Below are 8,581 nucleotides of genomic sequence, written 5' to 3'. Positions count from 1 at the left end.
TATGCTTCAGCCTGAAGTATATTTTTTTACACTTGAGGAAGTATTTATTCAACAACCTAAGGTGTGTCATTTTACACTTCAGATTATTATAAATAAACCTCAGGTGTATTTTGTTCGACTTCAGGTAATTATTTTTCAACCTCAGGTATTTAATTTTATGCTTGTAGAGGTAGATATTTTTCAACCTATGGTGTGTCATTTTACACTTCAGCTTATTATAAATCTACCTCAGGTGTATTTTGTTCTACCTCAGGTAATTATTCTTCAACCTCAAGTATATAAATTTATGCTTGTAGAGGTATATATTTTTCAACCTAAGGTGGGCCATTTTACACTTCTGGTTGTTATAAATCAACCTAAAGTGTATTTTCAACAATTGGAAAGGTTATTTTTAATTAGCGCCATGTGTTCCATGTTCTACCTTAAGTTATTATTTCGTAACCTCAAGTATATATTTTTGTATTTTTAAAAGTATTAATTTATCAACCAAAGATGTTTTTTTTAGCACTTACGAAGGTGAGGTGTTATACGGACCACCTAGTTTATTAATTTTTAGACTCACTATATAAAAAATATAATATATATATAAAGATATTATATATATTATATGAAAAATTATGTACATTACATTTTTTTCACTAGTAGAGATCATTTATCAACCTGAAATTTTTAATATTAAACCTTCGGCAGTAATTGCTTCTTTTGTTAAGCTGTAAAAGAAAGTTTCAAATGCATAATTCCTCTATAATTTTAATAGATTGATTTAAATCATCTTAAAATACCACTTATCCAAATTCTACAGTTAGTAAAAATTATTTATGGGAACTCATACTCGTATTTTTAGAAGATAGTTGTCTAAGGTCCTTGAACTTTTTAAGCTATAAAACTACAAATTTAAGTAATTAGTCAGCTGAAGTTCAAAGTACTTTTATTTAAAACTAAAATTTCACTCTTTTTACAGACCAACAAAATTATTTTAAATACTGTTTCCGTCTACATGTTGAAACTTGTAATTATTGAAACCTAAAAGGAAAAAAAAATATAAATTAGTAAGAAAGTCATATTTACAATAATAGTGGCAGGTCTTAAAATATTAGAAAATATTTTTTTTATCATTTAAATTAACTGGATGAAATTAATTTTCCTTTTCAGATGAATATCTTCTACCATTTCTATTCAATCCTCGTAGCTAAAAAGCATGACATGTATCACAGCCACAAAATAAAATACACTGAAGACAGTATTACCATTAACAACATTTACAGAAATTCAAATATACAGGGTGTTTATAAAGTCTCGGACCCATTTTGATGTTTAATAACTCATAAAATAATAAAGATAGATTAAAATTAATAACATAAATGGTTAGATAGACTCAAAAACTTTCATGAACCTTGTCAATGAACTTCCACGTGTGCCCCCTTCGTCGCACGGAGAATATCAAGTCGATAGTCAATAGCTGGGCAATTAGTCAATAAGGGATAATAGCTGAAAAACGGATAAATTTCGACTCCGGAGTTACGCACACGATTCACTACGTAACTCCCTTTAATATTAACTTATAATTTTCAAACTCTGCCAGAAATTAGAGTTTTATATACCAAACAATCGTAATAAAGGAAATTTTTATACACTAATTAGGGGGCACATATAAGGCCAAAATAGATTTTGTTAATTAACGGGAAAGAAGTTCTTTAAGCTATATATTCGTGGAAGCAACGTGTGAGTCGTGTTGTGGTTGTTAGCGCCATGGGGAAAGAAGTTTGCTGAATCGGTGATGAGGGGTTCGGTCCTGGTCACGGATTAATTTTTAATTTTTTGTTCTATTTACATTATTTTACTTTTTAAAATTTATTTTTCGATATTTCAGTGAGAATAAAGTGGTATATATATAAAAGTAATTATTTTTCTTTGGGAAAGAGGGAATAATAGCTGAAAAAAGGATAAATTTCGACTCCGGAGTTACGCACACGACTCACTACGTAACTCCCTTTAATATTAACTTATAATTTTCAAACTCTGCCAGAAATTAGAGTTTTATATACCAAACAATCGTAATAAAGGAAATTTTTATACACTAATTAGGGGGCACATATAGGGCCAAAACAGATTTTGTTAATTAACAGGAAAGAAGTTCTTTAAGCTATATATTCGTGGAAGCAACGTGTGAGTCGTGTTGTGGTTGTTAGCGCCATGGGGAAAGAAGTTTGCTGAATCGGTGATGAGGGGTTCGGTCCTGGTCACGGATTAATTTTTAATTTTTTGTTCTATTTACATTATTTTACTTTTTAAAATTTATTTTTCGATATTTCAGTGAGAATAAAGTGGTATATATATAAAAGTAATTATTTTTCTTTGGGAAAGAGGGAATAATAGCTGAAAAAAGGATAAATTTCGACTCCGGAGTTACGCACACGACTCACTACGTAACTCCCTTTAATATTAACTTATAATTTTCAAACTCTGCCAGAAATTAGAGTTTCATATACCAAACAATCGTAATAAAGGAAATTTTTATACACTAATTAGGGGGCACATATAAGGCCAAAATAGATTTTGTTAATTAACGGGAAAGAAGTTCTTTAAGCTATATATTCGTGGAAGCAACGTGTGAGTCGTGTTGTGGTTGTTAGCGCCATGGGGAAAGAAGTTTGCTGAATCGGTGATGAGGGGTTCGGCCCTGGTCACGGATTAATTTTTAATTTTTTGTTCTATTTACATTATTTTACTTTTTAAATTTTATTTTTCGATATTTCAGTGAGAATAAAGTGGTATATATATAAAAGTAATTATTTTTCTTTGGGAAAGAGGGAATAATAGCTGAAAAAAGGATAAATTTCGACTCCGGAGTTACGCACACGACTCACTACGTAACTCCCTTTAATATTAACTTATAATTTTCAAACTCTGCCAGAAATTAGAGTTTTATATACCAAACAATCGTAATAAAGGAAATTTTTATACACTAATTAGGGGGCACGTAGTGGGCCAAAATAGATTTTGTTAATTAACGGGAAGGAAGTTCATTAAGCTATATATTCGAGGAAACAACGTGTGAGGCGTGGTGTGGTTGGTAGCGCCATGTGTAAAGAAGTTCGTTGAATCGGTGATCAGGGGCTCGGTCCTGGTCACGGATTAACTTTTAATTTTTTTTTTCTATTTACTTTATTTTACTTTTTGAAATTTATTTTTCGATATTTCAACGAGAATAAAGTGTTATATATATAAAAGTAATTATTTTTCTTTGGGAAAGTGGGAATAATAGCTGAAAAACGGATAAATTTCGACTCCGGAGTTACGCACACGACTCACTACGTAACTCTCTTTAATATTAACTTATAATTTTCAAACTCTGCCAGAAATTAGAGTTTTATATACCAAACAATCGTAATAAAGGAAATTTTTATACACTAATTAGGGGGCACATATAAGGCCAAAATAGATTTTGTTAATTAACGGGAAGGAAGTTCTTTAAGCTATATATTCGTGGAAGCAATGTGTGAGTCGTGTTGTGGTTGTTAGCGCCATGGGGAAAGAAGTTTGTCGAATCGGTGATGAGGGGTTCGGTCTTGGTCACGGATTAATTTTTAATTTTTTTTTTATTTACACTATTTTACTTTTTAAAATTTATTTTTCGAAATTTCAACGTGAATAAAGTGCTATATATATAAAAATAATTATTTTTCTTTGGGAAGGAGGGAATAATAGCTGAAAAACTGATAAATTTCGACTCCGGAGTTACGCACACAATTCACTACGTAACTCCCTTTAATATTAACTTATAATTTTAGAATTCTGCCAGAAATTAGAGTTTTATATACCAAACAATCGTAATAAGGGAAATTTTTATACACTAATTAGGGGGCACATAGTGGGCCAAAATAGATTTTGTTAATTAAAGGGAAGGAAGTTCTTTAAGCTATATATTCGTGGAAGCAACGTGTGAGTCGTGGTGTGGATGTTAGCGCCATGGGTGAAGAAGTTTGTTGAATCGGTGATCAGGGGTTCGGTCCTGATCACGTATAAATTTTAAATTTTTTTTTCTACTTACTCTATTTTACTTTTTAAAATTTATTTTTCGATATTTCAACGAGAATAAAGTGTTATATATATTAAAGTAATTATTGTTTTTGGGAAAGAGGGAATAATAGCTGAAAAAAGGATAAATTTCGACTCCGGAGTTACGCACACGACTCACTACGTAAGTCCCTTTAACATTAACTTATAATTTTCAAACTCTGCCAGAAATTAGAGTTTTATATACCAAACAATCGTAATAAAGGAAATTTTTATACACTAATTAGGGGGCACATATAGGGCCAAAATAGATTTTATTAATTAACGGGAAGGAAGTTCTTTAAGCTATATATTCGTGGAAGCAACGTGTGAGTCGTGTTGTGGTTGTTAGCGCCATGGGGAAAGAAGTTTGTTGAATCGGTGATGAGGGTTCGGTCCTGGTCACGGATAAATTTTTAATTTTTTTTCTATTTACATTATTTTACTTTTTAAAATTTATTTTTCGATATTTCAGTGAGAATAAAGTGGTATATATATAAAAGTAATTATTTTTCTTTGGGAAAGAGGGAATAATAGCTGAAAAGAGGATAAATTTCGACTCCGGAGTTACGCACACGATTCACTACGTAACTCCCTTTAATATTAACTTATAATTTTCAAACTCTGCCAGAAATTAGAGTTTTATATACCAAACAATCATAATAAAGGAAATTTTTATACACTAATTAGGGGGCACATAGTGGGCCAAAATAGATTTTGTTAATTAACGCGAAGGAGGTTCTTTAAGCTATATATTCGCGGAAGCAGCGTGTGAGTCGTGGTGTGGTTGTGAGCGCCATGGGTGAAGAAGTTCATTGAATCGGTGATCAAGGGCTCGGTCCTGGTCACGGATTAATTTTTAATTTTTTTTTCTATTTACTTTATTTTACTTTTTAAAATTTATTTTTCGATATTTCAACGAGAATAAAGTGTTATATATATAAAAGTAATTATTTTTCTCTGGGAAAGTGGGAATAATAGCTGAAAAATGGATAAATTTCGACTTCGGAGTTACGCACACGAATCACTAAGTAACTCCCTTTATTATTAACTTATAATTTTCAAACTCTGCCAGAAATTAGAGTTTTATATACCAAACAATCGTAATAAAGGAAATTTTTATACACTAATTAGGGGGCACATAGTGGGCCAAAATAGATTTTGTTAATTAACGGGAAGGAAGTTCTTTAAGCTATATATTCGTGGAAGCCACGTGTGAGTCGTGGTGTGGTTGTTAGCGCCATGGGTAAAGAAGTTTGTTGAATCGGTGATCAGGGGTTCGGTCCTGGTCACGGATTAATTTTTAATTTTTTTTTTCTATTTACTTTATTTTACTTTTTAAAATTTATTTTTCGATATTTCAACGAGAATAAAGTGTTATATATATAAAAGTAATTATTTTTCTTTGGGAAAGTGGGAATAATAGCTGAAAAATGGATAAATTTCGACTTCGGAGTTACGCACACGAATCACTAAGTAACTCCCTTTATTATTAACTTATAATTTTCAAACTCTGCCAGAAATTAGAGTTTTATATACCAAACAATCATAATAAAGGAAATTTTTATACACTAATTAGGGGGCACATAGTGGGCCAAAATAGATTTTGTTAATTAACGCGAAGGAGGTTCTTTAAGCTATATATTCGTGGAAGCAACGTGTGAGTCGTGGTGTGGATGTTAGCGCCATGGGTGAAGAAGTTTGTTGAATCGGTGATCAGGGGTTCGGTCCTGGTCACGTATAAATTTTAAATTTTTTTTTCTACTTACTCTATTTTACTTTTTAAAATTTTCGATATTTCAACGAGAATAAAGTGTTATATATATTAAAGTAATTATTGTATTTGGGAAAGAGGGAATAATAGCTGAAAAAAGGATAAATTTCGACTCCGGAGTTACGCACACGACTCACTACGTAAGTCCCTTTAACATTAACTTATAATTTTCAAACTCTGCCAGAAATTAGAGTTTTATATACCAAACAATCGTAATAAAGGAAATTTTTATACACTAATTAGGGGGCACATATAGGGCCAAAATAGATTTTATTAATTAACGGGAAGGAAGTTCTTTAAGCTATATATTCGTGTAAGCAACGTGTGAGTCGTGTTGTGGTTGTTAGCGCCATGGGGAAAGAAGTTTGTTGAATCGGTGATGAGGGTTCGGTCCTGTTCACGGATAAATTTTTAATTTTTTTTTCTATTTACATTATTTTACTTTTTAAAATTTATTTTTCGATATTTCAGTGAGAATAAAGTGGTATATATATAAAAGTAATTATTTTTCTTTGGGAAAGAGGGAATAATAGATGAAAAGAGGATAAATTTCGACTCCGGAGTTACGCACACGACTCACTACGTAACTCCCTTTAATATTAACTTATAATTTTCAAACTCTGCCAGAAATTAGAGTTTTATATACCAAACAATCATAATAAAGGAAATTTTTATACACTAATTAGGGGGCACATAGTGGGCCAAAATAGATTTTGTTAATTAACGCGAAGGAGGTTCTTTAAGCTATATATTCGCGGAAGCAGCGTGTGAGTCGTGGTGTGGTTGTGAGCGCCATGGGTGAAGAAGTTCATTGAATCGGTGATCAAGGGCTCGGTCCTGGTCACGGATTAATTTTTAATTTTTTTTTCTATTTACTTTATTTTACTTTTTAAAATTTATTTTTCGATATTTCAACGAGAATAAAGTGTTATATTTATAAAAGTAATTATTTTTCTTTGGGAAAGTGGGAATAATAGCTGAAAAATGGATAAATTTCGACTTCGGAGTTACGCACACGAATCACTAAGTAACTCCCTTTATTATTAACTTATAATTTTCAAACTCTGCCAGAAATTAGAGTTTTATATACCAAACAATCGTAATAAAGGAAATTTTTATACACTAATTAGGGGGCACATATAAGGCCAAAATAGATTTTGTTAATTAACGGGAAGGAAGTTCTTTAAGCTATATATTCGTGGAAGCAACGTGTGAGTCGTGTTGTGGTTGTTAGCGCCATGGGGAAAGAAGTTTGTCGAATCGGTGATGAGGGGTTCGGTCTTGGTCACGGATTAATTTTTAATTTTTTTTTTATTTACACTATTTTACTTTTTAAAATTTATTTTTCGATATTTCAGTGAGAATAAAGTGGTATATATATAAAAGAAATTATTTTTCTTTGGGAAAGAGGGAATAATAGCGGAAAAAAGGATAAATTTCGACTCCGGAGTTACGCACACGACTCACTACGTAACTCCCTTTAATATTAACTTATAATTTTCAAACTCTGCCAGAAATTAGAGTTTTATATACCAAACAATCGTAATAAAGGAAATTTATATACACTAATTAGGGGGCACATATAGGGCCAAAACAGATTTTGTTAATTAACGGGAAAGAAGTTCTTTAAGCTATATATTCGTGGAAGCAACGTGTGAGTCGTGTTGTGGTTGTTAGCGCCATGGGGAAAGAAGTTTGCTGAATCGGTGATGAGGGGTTCGGTCCTGGTCACGGATTAATTTTTAATTTTTTGTTCTATTTACATTATTTTACTTTTTAAAATTTATTTTTCGATATTTCAGTGAGAATAAAGTGGTATATATATAAAAGTAATTATTTTTCTTTGGGAAAGAGGGAATAATAGCTGAAAAAAGGATAAATTTCGACTCCGGAGTTACGCACACGACTCACTACGTAACTCCCTTTAATATTAACTTATAATTTTCAAACTCTGCCAGAAATTAGAGTTTCATATACCAAACAATCGTAATAAAGGAAATTTTTATACACTAATTAGGGGGCACATATAAGGCCAAAATAGATTTTGTTAATTAACGGGAAAGAAGTTCTTTAAGCTATATATTCGTGGAAGCAACGTGTGAGTCGTGTTGTGGTTGTTAGCGCCATGGGGAAAGAAGTTTGCTGAATCGGTGATGAGGGGTTCGGTCCTGGTCACGGATTAATTTTTAATTTTTTGTTCTATTTACATTATTTTACTTTTTAAAATTTATTTTTCGATATTTCAGTGAGAATAAAGTGGTATATATATAAAAGTAATTATTTTTCTTTGGGAAAGAGGGAATAATAGCTGAAAAAAGGATAAATTTCGACTCCGGAGTTACGCACACGACTCACTACGTAACTCCCTTTAATATTAACTTATAATTTTCAAACTCTGCCAGAAATTAGAGTTTTATATACCAAACAATCGTAATAAAGGAAATTTTTATACACTAATTAGGGGGCACGTAGTGGGCCAAAATAGATTTTGTTAATTAACGGGAAGGAAGTTCATTAAGCTATATATTCGAGGAAACAACGTGTGAGGCGTGGTGTGGTTGGTAGCGCCATGTGTAAAGAAGTTCGTTGAATCGGTGATCAGGGGCTCGGTCCTGGTCACGGATTAATTTTCAATTTTTTTTTTCTATTTACTTTATTTTACTTTTTGAAATTTATTTTTCGATATTTCAACGAGAATAAAGTGTTATATATATAAAAGTAATTATTTTTCTTTGGGAAAGTGGGAATAAT

This window comes from Parasteatoda tepidariorum, chromosome 8 (genome assembly GCF_982258835.1).
Source record: "Parasteatoda tepidariorum strain Cologne lab strain chromosome 8, Ptep-v5.0, whole genome shotgun sequence".
NCBI lineage: Eukaryota > Metazoa > Arthropoda > Arachnida > Araneae > Theridiidae > Parasteatoda > Parasteatoda tepidariorum.
Note: the sequence above shows the minus strand (reverse complement) of the source record.